Source organism: Myotis myotis, unplaced genomic scaffold (genome assembly GCF_014108235.1).
Source record: "Myotis myotis isolate mMyoMyo1 unplaced genomic scaffold, mMyoMyo1.p scaffold_m19_p_15, whole genome shotgun sequence".
Lineage (NCBI taxonomy): Eukaryota > Metazoa > Chordata > Mammalia > Chiroptera > Vespertilionidae > Myotis > Myotis myotis.
In genome coordinates, this window is record NW_023416319.1 from 33,745,439 (window position 1) to 33,764,345 (window position 18,907).

General features: G+C 39.4%; 1 protein-coding gene across 1 annotated transcript in view; it reads right to left on the bottom strand.

The window, feature by feature from the left end:
• Positions 1-18,907, bottom strand: part of ANK3 (ankyrin 3) — a 461,267-nt gene that overhangs the window by 420,835 nt on the left and 21,525 nt on the right. The gene's annotated exons all lie outside the window — the stretch shown is intronic.

Here is an 18,907-nt window from a genome sequence, read left to right on the forward strand (position 1 = left end):
CTCCTACATTGAGTGTCTGCCCCTTGGTGGTCAGTGTGCATCATAGCAACCGGCTGTTCTGCCATTCGGTCGATTTGCATATTAGGGTTTTATTATATAGAATAACATTACTCCTGACACTGATTCTATACACAGGAGTCCCTTTACTGTGTGTTCCATCAGATAGACATTCTTTGAATTTTGTGGTGATTCGTGAAAAAGTCTCATAAAAAGTAGTGATCATTCCAGACCATTGCGATAAAACAGCTCTTTAATATAACATGCTTACCCATAAAGAATGTGAAACAAAAAGGCATTGTTATATGAATACATTTGAATCTTTCTAAAGAGGCTATTAGGAGGCAGGTAACCAGCTTTTTTCCAGTGCTGAATTAATGTTTTCTTTAACAGATTTCCAAAGAAATTATGTCAGGGAAGTGGAAAAGGAATGAGAGGTTTGTAGTGGAGTATTTAGAAAAAGACTAATATAAAGAAATGAGGAATGTAGATTGGTAAGAGTGCTATTTATTGTTTTTGCTTTTGTAGTTTTAAAATATGCTCATGGGAAGAATGCAAACTGGGAAAATAGTGAATCTCCTTTCCACACAAACTCAAAATTCCATCCAAGAGAAAAGTACTAAAAATTTTGGTACATATCTCCATAAATGCTTTTATGACTATATGTATGCATGAGTGTGTGTATACACCTATCTATATATATAAAAACCTAAGTGACCGTTCCACTGGTACCAGTTCGACTGGTAGCTATGATGCACACTGACCACCAGGGGGCAGATGCTCAAAGCACAGGCATGGCAACATGGAACAGACTGATGAATCTCAGAGGGAAGGGGGAAGGGCAGAGGGTGGGACGAGATTAACCAAATATCTTATATGCATACTAGAGGCCTGGTGCACGGATTCATGCACTGATGGGATCCCTTGGCCTGGCCTGTGGGGATTGGGCTGAAACAGGCAGTACAACATCCCCCGAGGGGTCTCGGATTGTGAGAGGGCACAGGCCAAGCTAAGGGACCCCACCGGTGCACAATACTCCGGGCCTCTATTATGCATATAACATATATCAATATCTTGTTTTTTCATTTAAATAGCTATTGCAGACTTCAACCTTTCTTAATGAGAGCATCTAAAAATAGATATTGCATAAAGTGTTAGATAAGCAATTATATTTAAAAAGAAGTTTCAGGAAACAAATTATACTTAACTTCTAAATCAGTCGCACTCAGCTCTGACTGGAAGCTAGACTCACCTAAGGACCATCTAAAATATACTGATGTTAGGCCTACTGCAGATCAAGTATCTGAATTTTTAAAGGCTCCCTAGGTAAGGTCAATGTTTATTGCTCACGTGCTAAGATGATAAGCACTGAATCTCTTCAACAAGCTTCCCTTATAAGATCAATGCGCTATGCAACCATATACAGGAGAAGTTTTTGTTGTTAGTAACCCACATTCATTGCAAAAAGAAAGTAAAGGATACAAAAGAGAAAGGGGGGGTATTTAGAAACACCCAAACCACATGAATTCTTAATAAATACCATCTGCTAAAGCAACAAAGCAAATGATAGTATATAATCCTCCCTAAAGCACCTTGGGGAAATCAGATTATCTCAGAAGTTGTTATTAAGAGAAAACTCTCTCCTCAATTCAAAGTCCTCCTCAAGTTAAGCAGAAGGTCCTTTGGAATTCATTCCGATGAGCAATTATTGAACAGCTACCATGTGGTTCATACTGAGGATAGTGAAAGGTGATAGTCCTCGCACTTCAGAAGGTCACTGTCCAGTGCAGTGGGTTTTCAAGTGTAATTTTGCCTGCTAAACTCTCTCTTCAAATGCAATCTAAATGGAAGCTGGATATCTAAGCCTTTGCTGGGCAGAGATGCGCTGATGGAGGCGGCAAACAGGATTAGAGCCCAGATTCCGACAGGTCTGCCCTACAAGCAGCAGCCAGTCATCCCAGATACCACCAAAGAACCCAAACTGTACCAAAGTGCACAGTATAATACAGATTAGCGTGGTAAATCAATGCGGTCACCTCAAACTCCAGGTTAGACTAAAGTCTAGAGGAGGACTCTCCATAGTGGATACATGTAAAATGAGCCACAGGGACACAAGAAGAAAATGCTAGAGGTCTCTATAGACTTGCATTAATAGCCTCTTCAAAAGAGGCTATGTATTTTGTGAATTATATAATGTAAATAATTTATTGGTAGGGTAGTTCATTCAGACATTTATAATTATGTTGAAATGTGTGGAAATGCCACTTTTGTAAATAAAAATTGATGGAATATCAGCAGCTGTCTATGGTTCAACCCAATATGTATAATTAAAAATTGTGTGCAATTTCATGTGGTTCTACCTCTATATCTGAGTTGCTCAACCTCAACATGATCAACATTTTAGGCCAGACAGTTCTTTGTTTTGGTGGGACGTCTTATGCATTTAGTATGTTTACCAGCATCCCTGGCTTTTACTCAACAGATGTCAGTACACATCTCCCCCTTCTCCAGTTGTAACACAATGGCCCCGGACATTGTCGACTGTTCCCAGGGAGGTAAAAAATCATCTCCTGTTGAAAATCAGTGCTATATATTGAATATATGTGCTGATGTTTTCACTAATAGAGTGAGTAATCAAAATAGTATGGGCACCAGTGGCCTAGAGAACAGGAATGGTTGCCATCAGCATTTATAACAATGCCTAGATGCTAACCCAATATGGACATTTTTCTGAGTTTCACATTTGAGCCTCCAGTTACAGCTAAGACAGGGCCCTCATCAGCGTGAATGCTGCGTTCTACCACTGAGGATACCCTTGACAGCACCTGCCAGGGACAGAAGGCATGTGCAAAGGCCCATTCACAAGGAAAACCAGAAGCAGCTGTTCTCCTGGTGAAACTGGGGACAGACAATAAGGGTGAGAGAAAACACATCCGCGAAGCCCCGGAGGCAGCAGTCACCGACAGACCAGACTAGCACGCAGCCTTCCAAGCAAAGGCTTTCAGAAGGCTCTTAACACTGGATCACAAAATGTTCCCAAACGCTTCGTCACAAACACGATGAGGTTGCAATCAGGAGCCAAAGTACTGACTTCCCAGATGCACACGGTGGAGGAGGCTGTTACTCACACACTGATCTTCCATGTGCCACCCCCACACACGGAGAGAGGTTTAATCAATACAAGTGATTTTTGAAAATTAAGGTTGATGACATATGGGCTCCTGTGCACATACTCCGGGGCAGGGGTCCTCAAACTATGGCCCGCGGGCCACATGCAAATACAAATATTGTATTTGTTCCCGTTTTGTTTTTTTGCTTCAAAATAAGGTATGTGCAGTGTGAATAGGAATCTGTTCATAGTTTTTTTTTTAAACTATAGTCCGGCCCTCCAACGGTCTGAGGGACAGTGAACTGGCCCTCTGTTTAAAAAGTTTGAGGACCCCTGCTCCAGGGTATGTATGTATATACACCCAGGGCTCACTGAGTTCCCTTTCCTCCTGTCCAAAGCAAAAAGGGCAAAGTTCAAACATGTGCATTTACTCATGTGGGCTGAAGGCACAGTCATTCTTTTTTAAAAATATATTTTTTTATTGTTGATAGTATTACAGGGGTCCCCCAGCCCCTGCAGACACATTCATTCTTAAAGGAGAAAAAATGCCTTAAAAACATCTGGTAAACAGCTTTTAATCATGGACCAGTTCACCATGGTGGCCATCAGACAGAACTGCCATCTACACACGAACACCAGCCTGCAACATTCTGAACAATTTGCAGATACATACAGATCTGGGACAGACATTTTTGAAGTACTTACTTAAAAGAAGCAGAATTCGCTTTCTTTCTTAGGCATTAATATTTTTGGGTATTGAGTGGGAGGAAGTGTGGGAAGGAGGGAATTCTCAAAAGGACTGAGTAAAAGCTGGCATTAAATAGGCGTTGGGATTCCCCCATCCCACCTCTTGCCTCTGAAGGGGAAGAAACAAAACGTGAGTCAGAAGAAAGCCTGACCCTGGCCTGACCCTGGGACCGACCAGCCTTCGCCAGAGCCCTTGCCATCCAGCCCCCACCCCCGAGACAGAAGCTACCTTCAGAGCCCAGACAGCGGCTTCTTTCCCCTGGATCCTTAGAAGATGAGGACTTCAAAGGAGAGGTCAGAATTTTCCTATTTAAATTAGATCATGAAAGGAAGCTCATTTTAAAAACCATAAAAATATTCTTTTGTTCTTTAAAAATGTTTAGCTTCCAGAGTTCCAATTATTTAAGCAGGATTATGACTGCTCTATGTAAGTGAGTAATCAAGAAACTGAACTTTAATTTTAACTAACTCTAACCAGAGCTTACTGCAGATAAGGCACTATTTTAAATACTTTATGTGTGCAAATTCCATTAATCCTTAATTTCATTAATCCACATACACACGCACACACGCACAAAACCCTATATGGTGCAAATTTTTATCCCCGGTTTACATATAAGGAAACTAAGGCCTGGGGTCTGATGAGGGTAAGACCCAGGAAGCATGTAAGGTTCAGTGCATGACTCCTCCTTAAATTTTCTGCCCTGGATGCCTCAATCACCTCACCCAGGAAGCTAGGAGGCCACAGAGATTGAGTGCTGGGTCTGGGATTTGAACCCCCAAGATTTGAGGCACACCACTAACCTAAGGATAGCCAGAAGGGAAAGCACAGGGTGCTGACGTTAGTAAGAAATGACCTAACACATTACATCCACTATTTACTAGCTGTAAACCTTAAGTTCTCTGAGCCAGATGCTACCTCTGTAAAAAAACAAACAAAAAAACAAAACAAAACAAAACATGGTATCTACCCAAGTGTTGCCTCCTGACAATTAAGTATGAGAAAATTAGTCAAAAAGCCTGGCCCCCAAGGCCTATACAATATTACTCTCCACCTTCCTTACCCACTAAAAGGCTTCACTTTCTATTTAAATGGCCATTTGAAAAAATTACATTTTGACTGATCAAAAGGAAACTTTGTTCTTGTTTATTTAGAATCAATGGGAATATAATTATTGGATGACGCCAGAAAGTGATTCTTAAGGAGTTAATGGAGAGTAGAAGGCAATTTGCTCAGGCATGAGGGGTCTTGGACTTTGGCTGTCTGCTTTTTGGATTGATTGTGGACTTCTGACTGGAAACCAAATTATGCCCACCCGTAGGAGGCTGTGGAAATAGATTACTGGACAATCCTATTATGAGTACTTCACGGCTGCACGCAAGGAACCCGGGACCCCTCCCACACTGAAATGGAAAGAGTCACAGATGTGTTGATGTATTCCTCAGGTCAGTGATGGCGAACCTTTTGAACTCGGTGTGTTAGCATTTTGAAAAACCCTAACTTAACTCTGGTGCCATGTCACATATAGAAATTTTTTGATATTTGCAACCATAGTAAAATAAAAACTTATATTTTTTATATTAATTTTATATATTTAAATGCCATTTAACAAAGAAAAATCAACCCAAAAAATGAGTTCGCGTGTCACCTCTGACACGCGTGTCATAGGTTCGCCATCACTGCCTTAAGTAGAAAAGCAAGGTACAGAGCAGTGCCAGCACTGTCATTAAAAAGAAGGTTCAGTATGTGCACACTTACGTATGCATGCCCATGTAAACATAAGCATCTCTGCAAAGACACACCACTTCCTAGTTATACTAGTTGCCTCTGATGAGAAAAATCAGTTGGCTGTGGGCCAAAGAGGGATACCACATATCCTTTTATATTTTTAAAATCTTTATTTTGATATATGTCAATATATCTATTTCAAAAATAAGAAAAATAAAAATAAGTAGAAGACTGGGAGGTGGTTGTTACAATTTATGGTGCACGTATGTAAGTCAAGTGTGACACCTGTTTGGGAGTTCAGAGATCACCATTGCAGTGGTCTAGACAGGTGCTATCGGGTCCAAAACCAACATCACTTGGAAGCCTGTTAGGAAAGCAGATTCTTGGTCCCATCCCAGACCGACCGGAGAGGGGTCTCTAGCAGTGGGGGCAAGAATCTGTTCAAAGAAGCCCTCCAGGGGATCCTAAAGCTCACTCACAAGCACAGGTCTAGAGCAGTAATTCACACTCACTTCCCAGACTGGCTGTAGACACCTGAAGAGTTTACTGAAAACAGGTCCCTGGGCCCTATCCTAGACTCTACAATATCCTAGGTGAAACACAAGGCTGGCTATTGTTCAAAAGCCTGAATCTGAGACACGGCCAGAGTTTAAGAATCACTTCCTACAACTAAAGTCCGCTGTGATTGTGATCAATGCAGAGGTCTTACCGAGATTAATTTGCATATGCAGCCTGAAGAGACCCAGTGCCATGTCCACTTCAGATTAGTTAGTTCTTTCTGTTGAATATAAGTGCGGTAATAATTCTCTTTGCAAAGTGGATCTCAAACATGGGCAGGCATCAGAATGACCTGGAGAGTTTGTTAAAACGCAAACTCCATTATCCCAGCTGCAGAGTCTCTCATTCAATAGACTGGGGAGGAACGAGCTGATAATTTGCATTTCTAACAAGTTCCAGCTGATATTGCTGGGGATGCTGTCGGGTCTGAGCCCTTTCAGAGCCACTTCTCCCGCTAGCCCACTGTTTCTCCACCAGTATGCTCTCAGATATGATCACTCTGTAATTTTTGCTCTGACTAAAGATGCAAAATGTGATGGGTGTAGGTGTGAGACCGAACTTGAGCTGAGCAGCTTGTGCTGTCCAGTGTCGAGGAGGGTGCACCTGCTGAGGATACGTAATGAGAGCTGTAACTCTAAGAGGTGTAGCTAAACATTTAACAGACACCCTCGGGAGTATATGAGGGCTACAAACAATTCTTCTCATCCAGCAGAAAAGTCATTAAACAGAGTGTAACTCGTAGGAATGCAATTTAATCCCTAAAGTTGTTCCTCCAACATTTATCCTATGTGAAATTGATCCTTGAACTCCAAAGGTTGAAACCCACCACTCTCATCCGCACAGCTCCCACCCGTCCTGGCCGGTGACCTTGTTGCCCAATCTGGACTGGGTGACAAGACCAAATGGGGACGGCAGCAGTCCCTGGTCACACAGGGGCTCCCTGGCTGTGTAAACGAAGGAGCGGCTGTGATAGATGGAATTTATTAAGCAAACATTTTACAACGAGGAAGCTAAAAGCCATAGCAGGTGAGGAGCTCAGCAGCTTCCCATGGGAAGAGCCCATTTCTCCCCATGCTGGGCTCTCCGCAGCTCAGGGCAGGTGCTCTCCTTGTCTCATCCTCTCAAACACTCACACATCTCAGCAAGTGTTTCTTGGGACTAAAGACACAGCTAGAGGCTGTTCTGGCCAAGTAGTATCCCAGGAGGTGGAGTTAAGAAGAAAGTTCTGTGGGTTCTGGGGGAAGTATCATTGACACTGTAGTAAGCAACCAGGAGCAGGCAGTGAGGGGGGAACCAAGGACAGAAAAAAACCTGAATTAGTTTCTGACCCCATTATTTGTAATGCATGTTATTTTTTATAAGTTGGGCTGAATTATGTTTAGGAAATGGTTGTGGTTGTTTTATATTCCAAAGGTAAACGTATAATGTTATAATAGCTGGTGGAGGAGAAAATTGGAGAGGAGGAGTAAATTGCTCACAGGCTCCATTTACACTGTTCGTTTATCCAAGTAAGAATTAGATTCTTAGTAATTCATTGACCATTCAAAGAATTATTTTTAAAAATCATTCTATTACCCATTCAAATATCAACAAGTTTTCTTCTTGTAATATAATAACACTGGATATATGAAAATATTTAATAAGAAATTGAGTTGTTGCTTTTTTGTTATTGTTGGTAATCCTCACCAGAGGATATTTTACCATTGATTTTTAGAGAAAGTGGAAGGGAGAGAGAGAGATAGAGAGAAATATTGATGTGAGAGAGACACATTGAGTGCCTGCCTCCATGTGAGTCAACCAGGGCCCTTGCCTGGAATCAAGCCTGGGACCCTTCAGTCTAAGGGCCGATGCTCTACCCACTGAGCCAAACCAGCTAGGGCAGAAATTGAGTTTTTATTTGTTATATGTCAAGCCTCATTCAAATTGGTTTCTTTCCTCAACTTCTCTTTCCTGCCCTGACCTCCCTGGGGTTTTATGACACACCCTATCACTATGGAAGTGATTCTCAGGAGAGTCATATTAGAATCTCCAGTTGGTAAGAAGAGTCAAAGCTCAAATATTCCAAAGGAACAATGATTACAATGGAGTGTTGATACATATAACTGGAAAAGCAAGACATCTGTGGCTCCCTTAATTCTGGATCCCTCTGCATGTAATCTCCTCCACATGTGTAACTAACAAAGGATAAAGGACAATTAGGGTGCAATGGGCAGTAGGCCCTGAGTGGATGGATGGACTTGCTCACCAACTCACTTGCTTCTGCACACCAGCCTTCCAGAACTCCCAGCACAATGTCTCAGCAAAATTCCAGATGACTTTGGAGCTCTTGGGAAAGGCTGGGACTATGCTGTGAAATCTGCAAAGGTCAACGGTCAACTATACAGTGAAAGATAAATGGGTGTTTTAAATTGCAATGACAAGTCAAAGGATTCTTCAAGATGTATATTTTTTTCCTGCTTGAAATTTGTTCAAAGAGTCCTATAGATAAAATATAGAAGCACTCAAGAAAAATAATACAGCTCATGATAGTAGGTCAGGGCATTAAATTTGCAACAACTTAAATGTGCTCCAGGGTATATACAAAGCTTCCATTTCTCAGACGCCTGTCAGTTCCACCTGGGAGTGTGATTTTTAAAAAAAATTCTAATAGTATATTGAGAAAACTATCATTAGTCTGAAATCATAGCCATAAGCCAGTCATAACAGTTAAAATGGCAACTTCCTGTCTTCAAGTATGGAGAAAATGCATGTGTCTTATTACTGCAATTGGTGAACTACTGGTTTGTGACAAAAGTCCCAATGCGGTAGGATGGAAAAATACTTCCCTAGTCTTTCAGCAATGAAACAAATTCAGCAAATAACCTCAGCGGGATCAACCAGTGTCAATCAGCCCCCACTGTTAAGCCTTCATAGATCCTCAAAACCAAACCCAGTTTCATCACAGTTGGGTGACTATCCACAGGACAGCTGGAGACTGGCTGTGCTCACTGGCTAGGGCAGCAGCGCTGCTACCTTGCACACATGCCTCTTCCTGCCAAACTTCTGAGCATTACCGTTAGAAATATAGGTCCCTGTAGGCTGCTGACCTTAAATCATAGCATGTGTAGTTTTAAAAATGACAAAACCTTTGTTGGGCTCTGATGTTTGCCGTTTCACAATCACTGGGTTTCCGTGGGCTTTTAGATTTAGCCCAGATATTAAATGAGTAAAGTATGTGAACCAAAACCAGACTGGGAATTCCTTACTTTTCATTTCTCTAGTTTATTAGCAGAAGACAATAAGGTCATCCAAAATTTCTGACTCAGTGATATCCATCCTAGTTTGTCCTCCCAGGGTACAGACTTCCTTTACTCCAGAAGGCTCAAAAGGCCCCTTGATCTGAGGAGACCATCATTATTTTCACTTGGAATCATGTTGTAAATACTGATTAGCTATATGTAATGGAGTCACATGACAAGGAAGCCTTTTGTTTTAAGTAAGAAGAGTAGGTAGTCTCCACATAGCATGTCAACAAAGGAGCTGTACTTTCTTGGTTTGATATTGATCTGACCTCAGTTAGGGCTGAGTGGAATCTGCTCTAGACCTGGCATTCTTAGTGGGGCAATATTACCCTCACAGGGAAAATACTGGTTCTTAGATATCACACTTTATGTTAGAATATAAAGCTCAGCTATACATACCACATGTAAAGAGATATATAGTATATTTCTCAGATTAAAATTTCCTGGGTGGGGCAATTAGGAAAAAACACTGTCTAAGAGGCTCCTTGAGTGGGCAAAGATGAACTAAGGGTTGGAAAACACTGCTGGAGATGTTGGCAAAGTAACTGTTTGAAACCTCCAGCCAAAACAATCACAATTATTATTTTAAAAGTAACAATTTGTTGTTTAAATTCAAGCTTTCAATAACAATCAAATTATTTTCTTTTTGAGGAAAGCCATTGTAAATCGCAACAAAACAGAAAAGAATTCTATAGGGTTACAAATATTTTACAAAATGCTTATGATCTTGTAAGGAATGACTGAAAAGTGCTTTCAACAAGTTGATCATGTCATTTTTCGGGAATTCACAAACTATTTCTCTCTCTTATTAAACCTATCATAAAATATATGTAATTATCTTCCATCAAAATCTGAACCACAGATAATTTTATAATTGCTGAGGAAAATCTTAATACATTTTAAAGATGTAGTAATATGCATCCCTTTCGTTAAACTCCAGAAAGCTCATTTTGCAGAATAATGCACAAATTGCAAAAGCATGCGTGACAAACTGAACAAGCTGTGTACTGTTAAAATGATGTAATAGCAAAAATGAGACAATGCCACCTGCAACTATGCTTCCCCCAAAAAACTGTTTCAAACAAAATTCTATACGCTAATCATAAATGTATTTCTTTCATTAAAAATATGAATTACAGGGTAAGTTTCTCAAGCATTTCATATTCAAGAAGAAGGATATTCATTTTTTAATATCCTGAAACATACCCAAAATGAATGTATGCACAAAATTCCATTTTCTGGAATTTCCTCATGCTACTTCAGAAAGGATGAATTATATAAAGAAAAAATAGCTACTTCGGCCACTGAACATAAGGGTGAGTGAAAAGCTTCCAACCAGCTAATTGTGGGTCAGTTGGTGACAGGGACTTCCACAACTGAATCTGTCTCGTTTCTAAAGACAAGTCATGTCTCCTTCCTTCCAGTTTGTTCTCTTGAAGTCACAGTCCATCTGAGAATAAGAAGACAGGCCTGCTGGCCATAAAAACTTCTAATTTGATTTATGCAAGAATAAATCATACTCACAAAAAGGGACTGGCACTCTTCTAAATTAAAGTAATCCCAATAATTACAATCAAAGGTCTTCAGTTGGCTGAAACAAAGCCAGCAGAAGCATTAACCTAAATGTCTGCTTCAGCAAGAGCCAGAATGCTAATGTTGATATCCAGCTTCAAGAAGAATTATACAGAAAATAAAAATGGCACACACACACACAAAAAAATCACATATAAATGGAAGGACTTGTAAGAAATAAAAATCGGGGGAAAGACTTTAAATTCCACATTTACATAAACGAGAGTTTGTTTTCATTAGGGGACTGTCATTTTGCAGATTAGAAACAGGTATTTTACACTCTGAAATAGCATGTTATAGCTATTCGGCATTTTCATGGTTGATATAAGATTTGGGGGGAGAAATTAAAAATTCATGTGTTAAACAATTCAGCAAATTGATGTGATGCACATCTAGTTTTAAATTGTTCATTTATTTCTTGGACATATTAATTATTTTCAGATTATGATATGAAAGTAATTTTAAAGAGATCAATGGAGATAATCTTCTACCGAGAACCAAGAACCATCCCATGCACAGAAAATAGAGGCAGTAATGTCAGTAAATAGAATTTCTACCGTATATACCACCAAATTAAATAGTCACTCTTAATATATACTGCTGTATTATATTCATAATGCCCCAAGTAACTGGCCTAAATAGTTTACTTTTGAAATTTGCAAAAGAAAATGGAAATCAATATAGGTTATGGAAACAAAATGTACTTATGACTGTCTATATTATGAAAATAAAGTATTGCTTAAATGGAATAAATAATATTATTGAGCAACCTTATTTTACATAAATAAAAAATTCATATTTATTTTCAAAAACATGATGAAATTGTAATTACATTAGCTACATGCTATAATCTCAAATAAAATCTGAATTGTAAGCCACACTAACATCATAGAACAAACAAGGTGACATTTCATTTTTTTGTGTGTCATCATTTCATTTGTGTATAATGACTAAGATGCTTCTATAATGTATGATTCATGATGAGTCATTCTTATAATGGAATTTTAAATGTATTAGCGTAATAAATAAATTTAAACTTTAAAAATGATAAGGAATCTGCACTGATCAAAAATACTTTCAGATAAATGCTATTTCACTGTGAACAGGACAAATGGGATTACAGTTAATTTATGTTATTCTTTAACCATGAGGCCACCAACCATAGTGTCATATTTGGGTTGGGTCACATGTCCTTTGATGGTTGTTTTTAGAAATAGAGTAGATATTTCAGGATGATGATTGAATTAAGTACGGTAAAAAAAAAAAAAAGAACCAATGGTGAACAACGATAACAGATAAGGGGAAATTTACTCTATAGAATTCCAACTTAAAACAACCTATTGTCTACCACTTAAGAAAAGTCTTGTAAACTATACTTGTCCTATTATCTAGTGTAAAAGAGTCTTAATGGCCAGCACCCCATAGCGATGTATTTGTCAGCAGATTTTATGCCACAATACAATATCATTTTTTTCTTGGAAGAGGAAATCATTACTCATTAGTTCCCTGTGAACAAAATACTCCCTTTCTGGCCCCTGCATTGACTCATAAAAGACTTCCTCTTTCTTCATCAAGCCTTTTATTTTGACCACTCCATTTGGTAGTTTGTTCAATCATTCAGTCATTCATTTATTTAGTCATTCAACAAACATCTACATAGTCTGTTCTATATGCTATAAAATCTACTAGATCTGGGGCAAATACGAAGAGGAAATGTTTATACACCTTTAACATACAGTGTGGTTCTTCAGTTGTTTTTTTAATATAATTTATTTCCATACTTAATACTCCCAAAGGCAGAGACTATCCTTTTCCATATAGAAAGTAATAAATATATATTTACTGCTGGACTAGACACATACATACCAAGAGTGTCCACTAGAACTACTTTCCCGCCTTTTCAAAAGAAATGGTATATTTACAACTATAATCTCCATGTTGTCATCAAAACAGTAATTTCTAATAGAAACATTTAACACATACATTTCAATCTGCTGTTTATTGTTGGTTTTATACATTTCACGGACCCAAGTTAAATCCCTAAAGTTCCTGATACACAACACAGTAATCTCTCTATTAACAGTGAGTGAATGAGTTGTGGCAAAAGCTAAATGAAAGAAAATGCCAGTATCACAGCATTTGTCCTCTGGTAATACATCTTCAGAGATCCATAACCAAGGGAAGCATAAAACAGGTGATCAATACAAACAGAAAACTAACACTTTACAATTGAAATGTAATTATACTGACATTATGTTAAAATAGAAATTTATGAAACTGTGACATTTACTATTTGAAATTTTATGTATACAAAATGACTCCACAGGAATTTTTTTTAAGTGCATGCTTTTTAAATATGGTACCTTGTTTTGCCTTACTAAAAAACAGCACCTTTGGGTCTGAACTAAAAATTTCTTGTTAACTCCCAATAATTAATCCCAGGAGCTCGGAAATATTGAGATTGGCCCTAGCATAGGAACCAGAAGACCTGGGTTCCCAAATGAGATCCATTATCTACTCAGTGTTTAGCACTGCACAAAATATGCAAAGTGCCTACTGTGAACTGAGCACTATTTTAAGCCCTGGGATTAGAGCAACGAATACATTATTCCACAAAGCTAACATTCTAATGGGAGAAAAAGAAAAAGTAGCTCAATATCAAGTGTCATGAAATAATAAAGCATGATCATGAGAGGGAAAGTCATGCCCAAGGGGCCCATTTGAGTGGGTGGGAAAGTGCTCCCAGATGGAAACATCTGAGATTGAGGAAGTGAATGATAAGAAGAAACCTTCAGTTATGTTGATACTCCTTCACCTTAATTCCCTATCCCAGTAGTGGACACATGACAGAGCCAAACAATAAAGTATTGGCCTAGTAATTTGGAATCAGGATGTCAAGACTATTATCTTCTAAAGGGCTTGACCCAGGCAGTGTTGTAAAGATGGCCTGGGTAACTTGTTTCTACTTGATGCGCCAAGACCACTGACCATCCAAAGAATGAAGATGAGCACAAGTCAAAATGAGAAACCGCATGTTCCTGCGTCGATGGAGTGATCTCCGTTCTGTATGGCTTCCCAGTTCTCAGTTCTAGTCTCTATTGAGGTACAGCTGTGTTTTAGTGCCATGAAGTCCATCTGGAGCCTTCAGATAAATTCCCTTCTTTTGCTTGAAATAGTCCGAATGAATTTATCTTTCTGAAATTGGGTTATTACAACTGGGTTAAATTGCTATCCTAGCTCCATCTGGAAGCACATTTGGTATCCATTTATCAAAGTAGTCCTAAACACTGTCAGCTAAGAGAATGCAAGGTACGTGAGAGGGAGATGGATGACAGTGAGTCAAAGGGACACCATGGTGAGAGCCCCACATAGGTATCCAAAGTACAGCTCAGAATTTCTCTAAAGCTCAGAAGACGGAGCACACTCCTGCATCATGGACCCCTGAATGAAGAGTCGACAGGACTTATCAGCAATGCGGCCATTGGCTTTAGGCTCAACCTGGTTTCCTAAAGTAACTCTACTTTCGAAAAAACACATCATAACAGTGCCCATTTTCTCATTTTAAAGTCTTCAGTTTTTTAACGTGCTTATCAAAATTTCACTCCAAACATATTACAGAAATATTTGCATGAGTATGCATTCTTACATGTACAAGGATATTTACTGCAGCAGCTCTAATAGTGAAAAATTGGGAATAGCATACATATATTTCAAAAGACAACTGACTTACTAAAGTATGGTATAGTCATAATGAAACATCAAATAGTTAAAAAGTAATGAGCTTACTCTACCTGTATTGACTTGCCATGTTAATCAAATTATAATGACAAATAGAAAAAAGAAAGCTTCAGGAAAGAACATATAATATTATCCTAGGTTTAGAAATATAAGCATATATGTGTGTCCCCTTACACATGTAACCAGAATATGCAAAGAAAAATCTGTCAGGCTCTTCTCCAAACTCTTCACTGAGGAGATTTATGAGATTGGGATTACAGGGAGATTCTCATTTTCTGATTTGTTGTTTTCTTTTTTCTTTTTTTAACTTTTTTTCCCCAATATATTTTAATGATTTTTTACAGAGAGGAAGGGAGAGGGATAGAGAGTTAGAAACATCGATAAGAGAGAAACACCGATCAGCTGCCTCCTGCACACTCCCCACTGGGGATGTGCCCGCAACCAAGGTACATGCCCTTGACCGGAATCGAACCTGGGACCCTTGAGTCCACAGGCCAATGCTCTATCCACTGAGCCAAACCGGCTAGGGCTGATTTGTTGTTTTCTACATTGTTAAGATTTTCACAAGTTGGCATCACTCTTCTAATTAATGACCCAATAAACACATTACACTCAATCCATGCCTGTGCAGAAAACAAAAGATATGTTCAACTATATGAAAATGGTAAGCAAACACACAGATTTAGAAATGTGAGAGAATATAAGTTTTTTCTTTCTTTCTTTCTCTCTCTTTTTTTTTTAAAAAAAAAAAAAACTGTACTATAGTCCAGTAAAAAAAAGAAAAAAATCTAGTGATTTTACATCTTGCTCATAGAAGCTGGCAGTTTTAGAAAGGCAAAAAGTGTGGAAATTGCTAAAAATAACCCCCGAACCACCACAGCGCCCAGCTTTCATTTAACTCCCTTTGCTATAAATATCTTAAGAATAACACCCCTGCACTCTAGCATACTCCTGACAGTGGCTGGAGAGGAAGTCGCACTGATTTCTAGACTAGAATCTGGCGTTGGCAAAGGAGGGAGCTCCTCTGGGGAAGGAAAAATGGGGTTGTCAAAGCCCCTGCCAGGCTTTCCCAAAAGGCTAAATTGGGAGATCCCTGTACTCAGGTTAAAAATAAAGCAGAGACTCTTCTTCAGGAACAGGTGACTGGAGTGGTGCCTCATTTGTGGGAATGCCTTTGTCTGGCCCAGCAGGCAGAGCTCCATGCAGGAGCCTCCCACCTGTGAGCGCGCACCACCAAGTCCATGGCCTTGGAACAGAGCTACCAGAGGCCAATGTGCTCTTCATTTGTAAACATACATGTGGTTTATTTAGGAGTATGACAATCGTGCCAAGAAACGTCCTCTCACTTCCCCTCGTACACTTGAACCCCACATTCCAATCCAACTGTTTCGCTGGAATGTTTAAAAAATTTCTTTTCTCCCCTTCCTATGAATTTTGGACTCATCTGATGGTGCTTAGAAAAAAAATACAAGTGGTCCCCCACGCGCCCCAGCAATTGTCTTGTTCCTTTCTTATGTCTGAGGTCCATATCGCTGATACAACAGCAGAAATTTACCCTAAAATCCTACCTTAATCATCACTAACTTTGGGGACAGCATTTCCTTCAATACACCGGGCAGGACATGGAAACAATACTAAGAATATTTGGATTGGCTATATTCTCCCTCACAGCAGTATTTATTTCCTTCCTTCCTTCCTCCCTTCCTCCCTCCCTTCCTCCCTTCCTCCCTCCCTCCCTCCTCCCTCCCTCCCTTCCTTCCTTCCTTCCTTCCTTCCTTCCTTCCTTTTACTAATAAGATAAGCCCCACCATTTTATTAAGTTACAAAATACTTCGTAGCAGTTGTGGGTATAAAGTGTGTGTGTGTGGCGGGGAGCGGGGAGAGGAGGAAGTCACACAAAGAAACCCAGAGTCATTTTATCAATAAAGTAGGTTACTTACGATTTCAGGACACCAAGGGTAATATAATGCAAGTTCCTTCATTTTATCCTTAACTAGTCTTCAGGTGGGGAGCATGGAAATACTTAGATGACTAGAGAATAAAACTTGAACAGAATATTTGTCTTTTCAACCTCTGAAATCTCATCTTTCTACAGGTTAAGGTTTTCATTAATTCCCCGGGTGGCTCCTTCATGGAGTTGAGAGCCTAGTCAGAGCCAGGTTGAGGTGTGAAATACTACATACATCCCCTTTTGCTGATGTTAATGGGGTTTAAACTATGGAAGCCAGAAAAATTTAGATGTAATTTGCACCCCATCTACCCAACATGATTCAGTTTGCCCTCAGTATGACCTTTTTAGCTATTACTGAAACTTTATCCAATGAGTAATCCTTCTAGTGAAAAATTGACAACACATTTTTTTAAATATCCTGTTTTAAATAGTCCATGAAGAACTGTGCTGTTTAACTTAAAATCTTGTGAAACTAAGAAATGTAACTATAGTCACATACATTTTTCACCTTTTATGTGGACAATATAAAAAAGTCTAACAACACTGTGTAATGGCAAAGCTCTGGGGAGAGAGGAAACACCCCCCTCCCATACATTATTGATAGGAAAATATGGAATAAAATGGGAGGAGCTCTGTGGGGAGAAATTTGACAATATCTATAAATTGACAATGCATACATCTTTTGCTCCTGGAATTCCATTTCTAGGAATGTATTTCACAGACACATTGACACATTTGTGTAAAAATAAATGAACAAGAGATATTGAAGGGAAGAGTGGATGTTGTTAGAAGCCTGAAAATCCTGGGAATCTACAACAATGACACACGGTGAACAGCTGTAAACCTGGGAACACAGGTTTCCAAGCAGTGCGAGCACACAGATTCGGAGGAGCTCTGCACCCCCTCATAGAAAGGTAAGATTTTTGCCTGGGATAAGGAGAGAGAGAACTACAGAACCAGACACCCGGAGAAGAGAGATCATGGGGAGACAAAGAAACAGCCCGCATATGAAAGAAAAACAGGCATCACCAGAAAAGGAAGTAAACGAAATGGAGGCAAGCAACTTGTCAGAGAAAGAATTCAGAGAAATTGTCATAAGGGGATGAAAAGAATGGAAGACAAATTCAACAATATGTGTAAGAACCAAGAGGAAATGAAGAAGAACCAAGAAGAAATGAAAAGTGACATCACTGCTATAAAGAACTCATTAGAAAGCATCAACAGTAGAATGGAAGAAGCAGAGGACCACATCAGTGAGCTAGAAGACAAGGTAGAAAAAAATACCCAAGCAGAGCAGCTTCTAGAAAAGATAAATGAACAAGATATTTAATGCAGCACTATTTGTAAAAGCTGAAGAGTAAAACTGAGCCATCAATGGGTGAACAATTAAAGTACTTGAAGTAGGCAACTTTCATATAATGAGATGAGCTGTAGCAAAGAATAAGGTATCTCTTTGAAAAACACAGGTCCAGGAGAAAATACAGACATTGACAGACAAATAGACACACACTTGCACACATTTGAGTATACACAGACTGTCTCTGGGAGGAAACTGCTAACAGTGTCCCTTGAGGGAGAAATATCCTTATCACTGTGTGTGTACCCATTATTTATACAATTAAAATTTTCATATCAGGTACATGTATTAATTATCTATATGTATAAAAGCCTAATATGCAAAGTCCTGTTGGGAGTTCGACTAAGAGACTGGGAGTTTGATTGCTTGCTATGACACGTGCTGACCACCAGGGGTCAGTGCAGAATGAAGTAAGGCCCCAGCTGGCAGCTGGAAGGACCTGATCAGCCCTGATCACTGGCCAGGCCTAGGGACCCTACCCATGCACGAATTTTGTGCACCGGGCCTCTAGTCTTATATAATAAAAGCATAATATGCTAAGTGTCCGACCAAGACCAGTCACTATGATGTGCACTGACCACCAGGGGGCAGATGTTCCAACTGGTAGGTTAGCTTGCTGCTGTGGTCTGGCCAGGCCAAGGGACCCCGCCCATGCACAAATTCATGCACCGGGCCTCTAGTTCTTAAAAAAATGTCTTATTTTAATCTCATAAATGTTTATCTAAAATTTCCAATCATGAATTCAACAACGTTCAGTTGTTAATTAATTGTTAATACAAATTCCATTTTCTCACAATATCTACTTAGTTCATTAGAACTATTAAACCCTCAAGGTTCAGTTCAAATCCCAGCTTCAGCACTGAGCTCT